A 14,899-nucleotide genomic window follows, 5' to 3' on the forward strand; every position below is an offset into this window, starting at 1 on the left:
ACTATACCCTACACTACTATACACTATACACTACACTACTATACACTACACTACTATACTCTACACTACTATACACTACACTATACACCACACTACTATATTCTACACTACTATACACTACACTATACACTACACTATACACTCCACTACTATACACTACACTATACACTACACTACTATACCCTACACTACTATACACTATACACTACACTACTATACACTACACTATACACTACACTACTATACACTACACTATACACTACACTACTATACACTACACTACTATACACTACACTATACACTACACTACTTTACACTACACATACTACACTATACACTACACTGCTATACACTAAACTACTATACATTACACTACTATACACTACACATACTAAACTATATACTACACTACTATACACTACACTACTATACACTACACTATACACTACACATACTACACTATATACTACACTATACACTACACTACTATACACTACACATACTACACTATATACTACACTACTATACCCTACACTACTATACACTACACTATACACTACACTATACACTACACTACAATACACTATACACTACACTATACACTACACTACTATACACTACACTATACACTACACTACTATACACTACACTATACACTACACATACTACACTACACACACACGACACTATACACTACTATACACTACACAATGGGCTCGTTGGATGCCCGTCGTTAAGCGATTAGTCGTTAACAGGCATGCTCGGTAAGAGGGCGTCTACTGTACAGTAACATGTGACAACTTGAATTATAATTACCAATTATACAAATTAGCAAATGTCACGGTCTAATGATTCTACTTACTGCTGTGTTTGTACTTCCTGTAATGAAAAACAAAATCTGATTGAAACGTTGCTCCCAAATATGCACGTTGGTTCCCATTTAAACAACAAGAACAAAAAAAACCTGTTATATAAGATAACTTACTGAGTGTAAAGACGCCGTGTTTTTATTCATTATATGGTTTAATCGTGAGCTAACCGCATCAGCTAACCTTGTGCTAATGCGAACGTCACATCACGATCGTGTCTATTGTCATTCATCGTCAGTGCTCGGAGTCACGGATGCCCGAGGGCACGGGCGAATCGAATGTGAAATTGCAGGGGAGTTGATCTCTGTCTGTGTGCGCTTTGCGTGTGCTTATAATCTTGAGCTACAGCCAACACAAATAGTACCCCGCCGTTGCATCTGAAAAGACTTGTTTGGGGAAAGTGCTGTTAACGAGCACCTATTAAGGGGCCGTCCATAAATGACGTCACGCGATTTTGGACGATTTTTGACCCACCCCCCCTCCCTAATCGTCACACGGCGTCACAAAAAGTCAGACCCCCCCCCCCTCAAATGTGACGTCACAAAGCTCTGCCCCCCCCCCAAAAAAAATATTAAACATGCTTCAAATCGCTTTAAACTATTGTCATTGTAGTGCGTATTTAATGTGGCGCTGCACTCTGATGTTGTAGGAGAAAACATGTATTAAAAAGTCTATTTAATTAAGTAGAACGTGTTGTCTATATTTATTTATAAAGTTGCGCATTTTGATTGACGTCACATTTCTCAAACTCCCCCCCCCCCTTCGTCACACATCGTCACAAATGTCTGACCCCCCCCCCCCCTAGGTGCGTGACGTCATTTATGGACGGCCCCTAACCACTATATTACTATTTACCAACACACAACAAACGCAACGTAATTCTCCAAAGGTTTCTTGGAAGGTCACGTGACACCCAGGTGTCATGGGATAAACTGTCCGAGATGACTGGCAGATGCACCGCTCGTGCCGTTCATTGTGTCTACCAGCAAGCAGAGGTGGGACAAAGTCATTGTTATGCAAGTCCAAGTCGAGTCGCAAGTCATCAAATTCATGACTCGAGTCTGACTCGAGTCCAAGTCACATGACTCGAGTCCACATCTCATAGGTGGGACAACGTCATTGTTATGCAAGTCCAAGTCGAGTCGCAAGTCATCAAATTCATGACTCGAGTCTGACTCGAGTCCAAGTCACATGACTCGAGTCCACACCTCTGCCAGCAAGCTGTGGTTTGTGTTGCTGTCAGCATCCACCACGCGTCCACGTCTCGTTGTTGCGAGGGAGCAATTGCCACCAACTGCGCAGAAGCTACCTTTACTTTCCTTCTGCTTTGAGGCCGAACTTGACACCACCAGTGCCACTCAGATTCAAGTGCTTCTGAACCACATCAGCCCATCCTTTCGCTCTACTCGCAATTTACCACACCTCTCTCTCTCTCTGTGGATGCTGGTTACGTGGCCAAATCGTTCTCATTACAGTTCAGCAATTACCACATCATCAGCTAGCATAAGATGGTTGGCAGTTTAACGCGGCTGCTTTCGCCACCAATATTATCCATAATAAAAGTTTTTTTTCGTGGGGGGAGGAGGCCGGGTTTGATTGCGTAAATAAAAATGTGTCGTTAACCCCGCCACCACCCGACAGTAAGGTGTATCACGTAAACAACACGTGCCAATTAGTGCGTTGTTGGAGAGAGCGAAGCAACAACATTTAACAATTCGCCGGTGAAGCTGCGGTTGTACCCACCAGCTCACGATTCAAAGTGTCGAAAGTCCTCCTAGGTTGTTTCGGTAAAGTCACGTAGGTAAAAATAAATAATAAAATAAAGATTGATACAGTAAAATTTAGTTGTGACGGTCCCACCTGATGACGGAGACTTGTGTTCTATTATTATTTATATTATTAATATTTTATTATTTATTTTTTACCTACGTGACTTTACCGAAAAAAAACATAAGAGTATGAATCCTTGCAGTCACGAAAGCTTCACATCTAGAGTGTGGAAAGTCCCTCCACAGGTGTCTCGTCGTCTGCAAGGCCTGAAAATGAGGGAGGTTTTTTTATTTTACAATTTTTGCTCTGATGTTCAGAGAGCTCTTGGGAATCTTTCACTGGCGTTTGCGATTCGCTGAATGAATAGCACGGCTCAATACGTACGGTGCGAAATACGTTCACTTATTATAGACATACATAACATCATCAACAAGTCACTTGCACCACCTCGCCATTAGCATCATTAAGAGGGAGAATGGCGATCAGATCACTCACCCTAAGGATCAGGGCTACAGATTTGCTGACCATATTTGTGTACAGCCTGTAACAGTCTGTTGGGGCAAGTGCTTTTAGCGAGTAGCACCTATGAAGGCCGGCACGGCACACGAGGGGGGTGGGTGGCCAGCGTCACGCCCGGCCGCCTTTGTCTCCCCAGTGGCAATGTTTACACACCGCACCAGGTTCTCATTTGAGGCTGAGCCGACCTAGGGGAGGCCCAGTCCCGGTTCAGATAATCGTCGCTGGTGTTGGTCGTGAGCCGGAATCGAACTCGGGTCTCCGGGGTTGGTAGCGCAGCGCGCTAACCGCTACACCACCGCTCCCCACGTCTATGACACACGTACACGTACAGACATACCCACGTCTATGACACACGTACAGACATACCCACGTCTATGACACACGTACAGACATACCCACGTCTATGACACACGTACACATACAGACATACCCACGTCTATGACACACGTACAGACATACCCACGTCTATGACACACGTACACATACAGACATACCCACGTCTATGACACACGTACAGACATACCCACGTCTATGACACACGTACAGACATACCCACGTCTATGACACACGTACAGACATACCCACGTCTATGACACACGTACAGACATATCCGCCCCACTAATCCTGAGTAATCCTCGTCACGGTCTGAAAATTTCATTGCGTAACTGGCAAGATCCCGTTGCAGTTTCTAACTACTTTAAATATTTGTACAATGCAGGTGACCGTCACCCAACCTTATGTATGTATAATCTACAACGCTGAGTCACAGCCACCCACAGAGATGAATGCCTTTCCCCCTCCCCCACCCACTTGTTGTTCTATTAGTGGTTTGGGACAAATGTGAAAGAGAAGTGAAATTAGACTCAATACCATACCTGTCAACCCCTTATCAGTGCCCCACCTTATTACCGACCAATTCAAACCTTATCGGTCGCCCCTATAAATCTCAACGTTTATCCTACAAAGTCCCATCACAAGGAGAGACACACAAACAAATAGCGAAAATAAATTGCTCGTATTGAAACGGCCGAACGCCGTATGGACCATGAAATCTCAATTTCCCTGCACGAGAATACGTGGTAAACCCGTATGGGTTGGGAGGTATGCAATTCAACCACGTGCGTAGCGAACTGCTTCCGTTACGTCAAAAGGAAATTGTGTTCCCAACACAGCAGAATTGATGTCGGAATGAAAGCGAATCCTGAAAAGGTCTTCTTCGTACTGGGGCTTTGCCATCCTGGTCACTTAATGCCAAAAGATCAGACAGCGTGACATGTTCATCTGAAATGATTGAGATGGGTTCGAATCCAGCCGGCATGAAATATCGCGTGAACATAAATGCGTCGTGTAATGTGTCGTTAAAGCAGCCGTCACCCGACAAAGCCAATTAGTATTGGTGTGTCACGTAGACAAAACATGCCAATTAGTTACGAGTTTCAGCGCACCGGTGTGTTGGAGAGTAAACCCACGAAAATTTACTCGATTTGTAACTAATTAGCACAGGTGTGCTAACCTAGTGACGAATTGGCATGTTCTGTTTACGTGACAAACCTCACTCACTGGCTGTGTCGGATGGTGGCGGGTTTAACGACACATTTATATTTACGAGATCTAACCCAAAAAACACACTATATTATGGATAATATTGGTCGCGAAAGCTTACTAGGTGTTAAACTGGTATAAAAGGGTTGTTTTGACACCTCTTGAGACAGTTGAACTTTGCCTGCTTGGTCTCGTCGTTCAAAATATTCACAGATATCGAATAACTCTTGCCTATTTTTTTTTACGATGACATCTAACTCGGTGATCCTGCACAGCTGGAAATTTCCCGAGACCCCTTCACAACAATTCTAGTCCAACAAGTTAATTCAAGATATCAACTATGTGCCACTAAGGTTACTCATATGATTAATGCAATCTTGTATGTATGTATGTTGAACTTCTTTCGCACCGTACGTAACCAACCGTGCCAATCAGAGGTGCGGAACCGTTCTAATTGACAACTGATGCATTTCCTTTGGAGCATTGTATCAAGTGTGTTTCTGACGTAACGTACAAAGGCAACGCTCAGTGTATGTTCATCACAGCTCTTAAACCTCACACTGCTGATAACTTCACGTGCTTTGCAATCCACATTCATAATTTTGTATTTTGTGAACAACACTGTCTACGCTAGTAAAATATTCCTAATGCAGCGACACGCCACATTTTTCTGTTGATTGATGAACTATTTGATCTGGATAAGGACCATGCCAGTTTAACTAAGATGGTAACAAATGTTCCTTTATATACAGTCTTCAGGAATTGTGGTGATTTCATACAACTGATTGTGTAATACAAGATTGTTTTTTGTTTATCCTGTAAATAAGTGTAAGCCATTTAAGAAGCACAATGTTTGTGTTTAACAGATTTACATTATTTATTATTCACAGAGTTCCTGTATCCTGGGTTCCTCCGTCTAAATAAAGATTCAGATTCTGCCTGGGGATGGCCTTGCAGTAATCAATCACTTTCGCACTTCTCCCAACATTACGAGGAAGCATTGTTAATATTGGTAGGAACCACCTGGTTCCATCAGCCCACAGGGAATTATTGTGTCCGTCCGTCCGTCCGTCGTGCATCCAAAAATGGGAGGGGTGGGGCTGGGTGGAGAGGGGAGGGTGGGGAGGGGCTGGGTGAGGAGGGTGGGGAGGGGCTGGGTGCGGAGGGTGGGAAGAGGCTGGTCACCCCGTGGTGCCCTTATAAAACTCAACGTTTAACCTACTCACGCCGGCTTGTGCCCGCCCTCAGTCGGGCATATTTGCGGAATACACCACGCCGCTGTTGACTCTGGCCAACCCAATGTTCCTACCATCTCCCTCTGCAGGATTGCGTTAAGGGAGGTGGTTCTTACACTGCGCTGTCGATTTCTGCGGTGGTAAGGACAGATTTCAACATCCGGGTGGGGGGGGGGATGCACGTGTTAGAATCACATTGCACACAGGAAGCCATCACACCACCACCACGAGCCGTGAGCCCTCGTGGAAGCCACAAGATTTGTGCACCAAGGGAGGAACGCGCTCGAACTAAGCATGGACCCCCGTGCAACCCGCGTCCCCATCGGTGCTCCCGTTCAGTTTTCTCGTGGTGAGTTCACCGCAAAGATGTGGAGAGGTGGTGACACGTTGTTGCACGTTTGCTTCGTGTAGCTTTGCGCTGTGCACTGCAGGTGCCCTCCGAAATTGTAAAACTTGATGGAAATTTGGACAAGTTTATTCGGGGGGTTTAAATCAATAAATCAACGAGCTATGTGACTGTTGAGCATTGGTGTGAAAATCGTTTGTGACAATAAAAAAGTAATATTAAAAAAAAGTTTAAAAAAACACGCTTTAATGAAATGTACCTTATTAGTAGTGTAATGGAAGAACTCCACGAGTCCAGGAAGTGGCCCCGAAGCTTGCCACGACGTAAGAGACCGTGGACAATTACAGCCAACGTCAGCTGACCGTGGACAATTAGACCCAAGCCCGAAACATAACATGTAAAAAATAATGTTTCAAAATATCTATTTTTATTTTTAATGAGAGAATATAGTATTGTCACCAGTATGACATACGTATACCAAGTTTGCAGTCGATACCACATTGGGAAGTGGGTTAAAATTGAGTTACAAGATTTGAGGATACAACAACAGAGTGAGTTAATAGAAAGCGTGTAAAAACAATGTTTAAAAATATTTTATTTTTAAATTTATATGATAGAATATGGTATTGTCATCAGTATGACATAAGTATACCAAGTTTGCAGTCGATACCACATTGGGAAGTGGGTTAAAATTGAGTTACAAGATTTGAGGATACGACAACAACAGACAGAATGAGTTAAATAAAAGCGCGTAATAACATAATGACGACGTTGCTGCTGCTGCCTTCCTGTAAGTTTATATTACTGATTCGACAACATTATTCGAGATTGACGCTTTTGTGTACACCAATATTTAATTTGTAGCTTCGTTTATCCTCACCAATCAACACAGCAGTAGCAGCAGCAGTAACAACACGAGAATCTGATAAAGGTGAAATAAAATAACAAATAAATAATTGCATCGTGCACGATTTGAAAGTACCACGGTTGGATAAAAGAGGAACAGACAAAATACGTACAAACAAAAACGGAAGTTTAAAAGGCATTTCTCTTTCTGTACTTCACAGATTACATTCCTGTCAAAATAACCCAAAGTGTGTACCAAATGCTTTTTCCAAGAATTTGAATGTTCTCTATTCAAATTTTTTTTAACAATAGCAGATAATTCCATGTGATTTGATAGCCACGGATAGGGTGTTGTACACGATGGTCCATATGTCTTGTGACCCCTCCATTGAACTCTCTACAACTTAATGTAATTTAAAAAATTAAGGTTTAAAACTTTAAGTGAATATGAAAAAAAACTAAAATGTTCGGGGTTAATTAATTGGGCACCACAAGACACCTGGGACCACCGTGTCTGTACATGAAGGGGTTTTTTTTGTGTTACCATTCAGAAAGAGTGGAAATTAATGAGGATTTTGTCCCTACGGTCCCAGTTTATCCAAGGTCAAAAGTTGGTGGCTTTGAATGTTGCCTCATAAGACAACTTGCCCGGTACCACGCAAGGCCCTACGATTGAGAGGCTTACAAGCAAAAAAAAACAGAGTTGGTCTCATGTCTGCTGTAGCCGTGACTCTTAAACTTCTTGTAGGTGTGACTATTCAACATCTTAGCAGAGTTGTGTAACTGGATTTAAAATAAGTAACAAAAATAAGCCAAAGTGCTCCACCACCAATAACCCTAAATCGGTGGTGTAAATTCCATATTTATATGGCAGAAGCTAAATCTGATGAACAGCCAGTGTTGACATGCCGTAAAGAGATCCTTCCACACTGGTATAGAGGAAATAGCTTCTCTCACTTTCTGAAAACTGTCTGTGCACTTTGGCTGCCCCCCCCCCGACACAGGAAGATGTTAAAAACCGAGCGTCGTTTCATATCGACTGACGCAGAGCACGCCGCGGGCAACGTGAATATATAAATGTGTCGTAATTACAACTGATGAAGATAGTTGTAATTACTGCCGAAACGTCGTACTCAGATTGTAAATGTTGTGGCTTGGCTCTCCAACACACCGGTGTGCTGTACTAGTACACTACACTATACACTACACAATACACTACACTATACACTACACTACTATACACTACACTACTATACACTACACTACTATACACTACACTATACACTACTATACACTACACTACTATACACTACACTACTATACACTACACTACTATACACTACACTATACACTACTATACACTACACTACTATACACTACACTATACACTACACTACTATACACTACACACTAGTGCTGTACTCGTGACGAATTGGCCACGTTCTGTTTACGCGACAACCCTTACTAGTTGGCTGTGTCGGGTGGTGGCGGTTTTAACGACACATTTATATATTTCGATTTAAAGCTTTCGTGACTGCAGGGATTCATCTTCTTGCTTATTTCGGTAAAGTCACGTAGAAGGGAAGTAATAAAATAATAAAAATAAAACATAATAAAATAATTCTCACGACGTTTCGGCCACAACGCAATCTAACCTATAAAACCTCTATTATGGATGATTTTGGTCGCGAAAGCCTACTGCGCGTTTAACTGGTATACGCTGCCTAACCTGGGCCCTCTTACCTCGGTCTAGAAATTAGCCAGTGGGTTCAAAGTCTCCTTGGCCTCGGGCCATGGGACAGCTTCCAAACGGGGATTAACGGTCTTGTCCGGACAGGGACGGCGTGATGAGTCTACGCAGAGACACGCCGGTCGAGGGATATCCGACCCTCCCGGTTTCGTCCGCTCTCAGGGAAATGACGCTTCAAAAAGGCCGCAGATGTTCCCAGTTTATTAGCTCCGTCCAATTTACTCGAGGATAACACTCCATGCTCATATCAATGGGAGCCTTTTTGCCGGCTTCGGAAAGGATGAAAGAAGGATAGGACCGGAAGCAGGGGTGGATTGCTTCACAGTTATGGCAAATCGCCCGATGATGCCGGATGTAATTACAAGCGAAACGTTGTAATACTCAAATTGTAAATGTTGTGGATTTACTCTCCAACATATCCGTAGGCTGAAGTAGTAACTAATTGGCGTTTTGTTTACGTGACAAATCCCTTACTAATTGGCTGTGTCGGGTGGTGGAGGGTTACGACACATTTATACTTAAGCGATCTAACCCAAAAACCCTTATTATGAAGGATAGGCGTTTTCCCTTCCCGGCAATAATACGAGTGTGAAGATACGCTATGGTTATTTCGATAAAGTCACGTAGGTAGAAATAAAATAAAATAAATCACGACGTTTCGAACGCAACAGGCCTGAAGACGGACGCTTCTGTTGCGTTCGAAACGTCGTGATATATTTTATTTTATTTCTACCTACGTGACTTTACCGGAAAAAAAGAGTATGGATTCCTGCAGTCAAGAAAGCTTCAAATCAAGATTGAGCGTGAAGATGTTCAAGCACCCAGTAGGCAGACTTTATGCCTCGCTATACATGCCTCTCTTTGGTGTTTGAACATCTAAACAAACAATACTCAAAGCCTCTTCTTTTTTACACGCTTTCTTTTAACTCACTCTGTCTGTTGTTGTTGTCGTTGTTGTTGTCGTTATTGTATCCTCAAATCTTGTAACTCAATTCTAACCCACTTCCCAATGGGGTATCGTCTGCAGACTTGGTATACTTATGTCATACTGGTGACAATACTATATTCTATCATAAAACATATATTTGTAAACATTGTCTTAGATATGTTATGTTTCACAGCTTGAGTCTAATTGTCCACGGGCAACTGACGTTGGCTGTAATTGGCCACGGTCCCTTACGTTATGGCAAGCTTCGGGGCCACTTCCTGGAGTCGTGGAGTTCTTCCATTACTAGTACATTTCATAAAAGTGTGTCTTTAAAAAAGTTTGTTTTTAAATGTTACTTATTTGTCATCGTTTCACCCTCAACCGATGGCACCAGTGTTGCCGGGCGGCGACTGGTCAACTGGCTTCCGGCGTCGGCCTGGTAGGTTCATGAATTAGAGAACAAGGAGGGGCAGCGGCCCCAATTGTGGTTTTCATTTCACCGCATCTCCTTTTCCACGAAAACGCCGAGGGGTCCTGCCCCCAGGGGGCCTTGCGTTTGGCTCTCGCCACTTGTCATGGGGCATCATTTGACACCAGCCCACAGAGGATTATTGTGTCCGTCCGTCCGTCGTGCAGGGAGGGGCTGGGTGGGGAGGGAGGGGCTGGGTGGGGAGGGGAGGATGGGGAGGGGAGGGTGGGGAGGGGCTGGGTGGGGAGGGTGGGGAGGGGCTGGGTGGGGAGGGGCTGGGTGGGGAGGGGCTGTGTGAGGAGAGTGGGGCTGGGTGGGGGGTGGGGCTGGGTGGGGAGGGGCTGGTCACCCCGTGGTGCCCTTATAAAACTCAACGTTTAACCTACTCACGCCAGCTTGTGCCCACCCTCACAGTCGGGCATATTTGCGGAATACGCCACGCCGCCGTTGACCCTGGCAATTGACCGAGCAACCCAACGTTCCTACCAGCTCCCTCCACAGGAATGTGTTCTAGATTCATGAAGGGCCAGTGAACAATGGATCTCAAGGGCGCCACGGGCAATCATTTGGGCAATGACTGAGGCAACTTTTCTCCCAGGCAACCGGGGAAAGCATAGCCTTAGATGTTTCTCGACAGTATCGCTCTAACAACAGCAACAACAACCAATTACGTCTATTTAAAAGGATGCATAGTACAACAATAATACATTGCAAATGTACAATTAAGAAATGTATACAATTACCACAATTTAGATCATGAAGAGTTGGGTTGTTGTTGTTAAAAATGGTGGTGTTTGTTGTGTAGTAGTTATGGCGACAGTTCGGAGAACAGTGGGGAGTGGTTAAGGAGGGGTGGTGATCGGGGTAGGGGTGATGATAGGGGTATTTCTATAATATGCATCATGGTACTTCTATAATAGAAAGGGTAGAACATTAATTTGGAACGGTGGCAGCAGTCAATCATTAATGTGCTGTATTGTTTTTCACCGCCCTTGTAGGTTAGTTCACTACGATCCAATATCACAAAGATCCATGTGTGTGTGTGGTGTGTGTCTGTGCAAAGAGCGCATGTTTAAAAAAATCGCCCTTTCAAGTGCATTATTCAGAGCGAGCGATTCAATGGGGTTTGACATATCAAAGCTGGCAACGCCGTGGGGCCATCCCGAAGGAGCTGTTGGCGGGGCCAGGATGATAATGTCCTTGCCGCAGTGTCACGTGTCATCACAATGGAGCAATGGCTGCCGATATATTTCTCGAGGGACCCACGTGGTTATTGACTCAGCTTCGGCGTCTGAGAAAATTTGCATTCAACATTTGTTTCGGCACAAGCAAAGAAATTACTAAAACAGGCACACAAATCAGCGAGTGTATCTATTGATATTCATAAAGTAATCATAGTATATGGTTCTGTGTGAATCAGCTGCTGGCTATAGGGGTCTATACTCTTAGTTTTTTCGGTAAAGTCACGTAGGTAAAAAATGAAATTAAAATTAATAAAAATAAAATATTCATTTTAATTTCATTTTTTACCTACGTGACTTTACCGAAAAAACTAAGAGTATGAATATTTGCAGTCACGAAAGCTTCAAATATAGGGGTCTACTCAAGCTGTGTTGTCATGGGAGTTTCTTCTTCTTTACATGCTTCACAAACCCACCCTGACTGGTTCTGGAAGAAGCTCACGTCTCTGCATCACATTTTTTTAAGCCGTGACCGGGAATCAATTTACAGGTCATCAGATTCAAAGCGCAGTCGTACGCTAACCACAGTACCATCGTTCCACCCCATTATACTCACGCAAATCCATGACATAGAATACTCGGATATTTAATTACAAAGAGTTGCTTGGATCTAATCTGATATCCTTACAGCCCTTTTAACACACTGTATCATCAATAATGTATATTTTTGGGGGGTTAGATCACGTAAATCTAAATGTATTGTTAAACCCGCCACCACCCGACACAGCCAATTAGTAAGGTTTGTCACGTAAACAGAACGTGCCAATTTGTTACTAGTTCAGCACACCGACGTGTTGGAGAGCAAATCCACAACATTTACAATCTGAGTACGACGTTTTGCCAGTAATTACAACTAGCTGTTGCAACTAGCTCCTGTCTCGTTCCTTAAATCGAGGGGTAGATGTGATGGCGTCACTTGTGAGCCCTTCGCGTGCGAACGGGGGGGATGTAAATTACAATGGGTATCCGTTGCCGGTTGAGCTATTCATATGGTAATCAACGTACATTATAATGCATGCAGATTGTTCTTGTACCTCCTGTACGTTTGCGTGCAATAAAATAGCCGTACCCTGCTATTATCTGCGTACAGGCAATCCCCATTGCTGTATGGTGACCTGTACAGGCATGCGTTTAAACAATGTATTATTTGATGATTCATTGCATCTATAATTTCATAGCATTCATTCAAGTGGTAAGTGACTATGAACCTGGCTCACTGAAAGTTAGACGGGATAAAATAAATTCGCATTTATTCTATTCCCTTAACACATTAACAGGACATTGCAAAAACATGTTTGCAGCATTCCAAAATAACTGCAGAGACATGGAGGGAGTATGCTGCAGGCCACGTTATCCGCAGCACACAACAATAATCACAACGCTCATTATAATTTTGTTTCACTGGTAGGAACCTCCTGGCTCCACCAGCCCACAGGGAATTATTGTGTCCGTTCGTCGTGCAAGGAAGGGCTGGGTGGGGAGGAAGGGGCTGGGAGGGGAGGGTGGGGAGGGGCTGGGTGTGGAGGGTGGTGAGGGGCAGGGTAGGGAGGGGCTTGGTGGGGCTGGGTGGGGATGGGAGGGGTGGGGCTGGGTGGGGAGGGGCTGGTCACCCCGTGGTGCCCTTTAAAACTCAACGTTTAACCTACTCACGCCGGCTTGTGCCCGCCCTCACAGTCGGGCATATTTGCGGAATACACCACGCCGCCGTTGACCCTGGCCATTGACCGAGCAACCCAACGTTCCTACCAGCTCCCTCCCTAAGGAATGTGTTATTTATTGTACGGTGTTGTGTCGAACTGGGCCCATATCTCGAGAGGGTCCTTGCCTGGACACATCTCGAAGTTCATCAGCATTGAGTGCTGATGAGACACTGCATGTCAAAACCGGTATCCAGTTCGCTTGTGTATGAACCAGTGCTGCTGAAATTGTGCACTCTCAGAAGGTATTTTGGTCGATGGAATTTGTGAAACATACTTTCTCTATATTTGAATGTGGAGGTGCAGATATGTGAAGGTGTATTGGCTGCTTATTTATATTGTTACTTCAATTTTCCACAACCATCATCATTTTTTTTGTCTCGGTATAATGGCAAGCGTGCATCTCTCCGTGCTTCTTTGCACTCTGTTCTAATTTTTGTCACTATTTCTGATTTATAGCATGTAACATATAATTATAGCAAAAATCTCCTGTAGGTACATTATCTTCCTTTTCATTAACTAAGTTTATGTTTTGATAAGAACTAAATGCACATGTGTTTGTTTCTTTTTAAATACATATCTTGAAAAACATTATTTATACCTGGCTAAAAACTAATTTATTAGCGCGACATTAAACGCTGCCAATGACCAAATACCTCAAAGGGTGCCCGATCTCAGAAGCTAAATAAGTTTGAGCCTTGGTAGTGCTTAGACAACCATTGTACAAGTGTCCTCATGAGGCATCGGGGCTACATGGGAGTAGGAGAGGGCAGTGCGGCAACATCCACTGTTGTCCTGTACTTCTGTGTTTCCGCGTCTTTGCTGAACATTCAAAATAACCCCGTGATCCACGTGCACTCCCAACTAAAGGGTTGCATGAACATGCACACATTGAGCTTTGCATGTGCACACATACAGTACCGTACAACCCTCGCGTGCAGCGAGGGTGGTGTCTCCTCTGCCCTTAATCCCGTGTCATAACATTACAACAACAAAACATTCTAACTCTTATTTAAAAACAGGCTGCAGGGTAATCCCATAATTGCACGGTGTGAGTGCCGAGGCAAATACATCATAGAAGTCACGCGTCTGTGCGTGACAAGCGGAGCTCAACGAAGTCATGTTTGAGGATGAAGAAGTGTCACGACTTATCCACCTGTGGAATCTGTCGCCTGTGCAACAGGAAGGGTGGGTGGCTGAGCCCTGGGCTCACGCCACGCTTGGCAAACTCACGTTGTCAAATCGCTCACTCGTGAATGACAATTTCGTTATTGCGATAACTGTTAAAGATCACGGTCATTGGCGATGCAAGTTTACTGGTGTGCAGATCAAGACTCACATTAATGACACTCCATTTGCAAGCTCTGTGCAAATGGTGAACATTCAACATTTCTATTTCAGAGGAATTCGCGCATTTCACAAGCACTGTACAAGCATATTTATGGAATTTGCACAAATGTACAACCAAATCAAGTTTATTATGCGAATAGACCGGTCTCTGAAATGGAAACAATGCTGAATATTTACCATTGCTTAAGGGCCAATGGGAATGTGTCTACCTTTCATATACTCTGCACTACTGTCATGTTATAGGATTGTTTGTTTTTGCTACTTTCTAGCTGTATAGCTCATCGGATTCCTCCAGTATAAAGATTCTGATTCTGAGTGTGATTATTGTCAGCCTTGA

The sequence above is a fragment of the Lampetra planeri genome, chromosome 37 (genome assembly GCF_965212315.1).
Source record: "Lampetra planeri chromosome 37, kcLamPlan1.2.h2, whole genome shotgun sequence".
In the NCBI taxonomy this organism is placed as follows: Eukaryota; Metazoa; Chordata; class Hyperoartia; order Petromyzontiformes; family Petromyzontidae; genus Lampetra; species Lampetra planeri.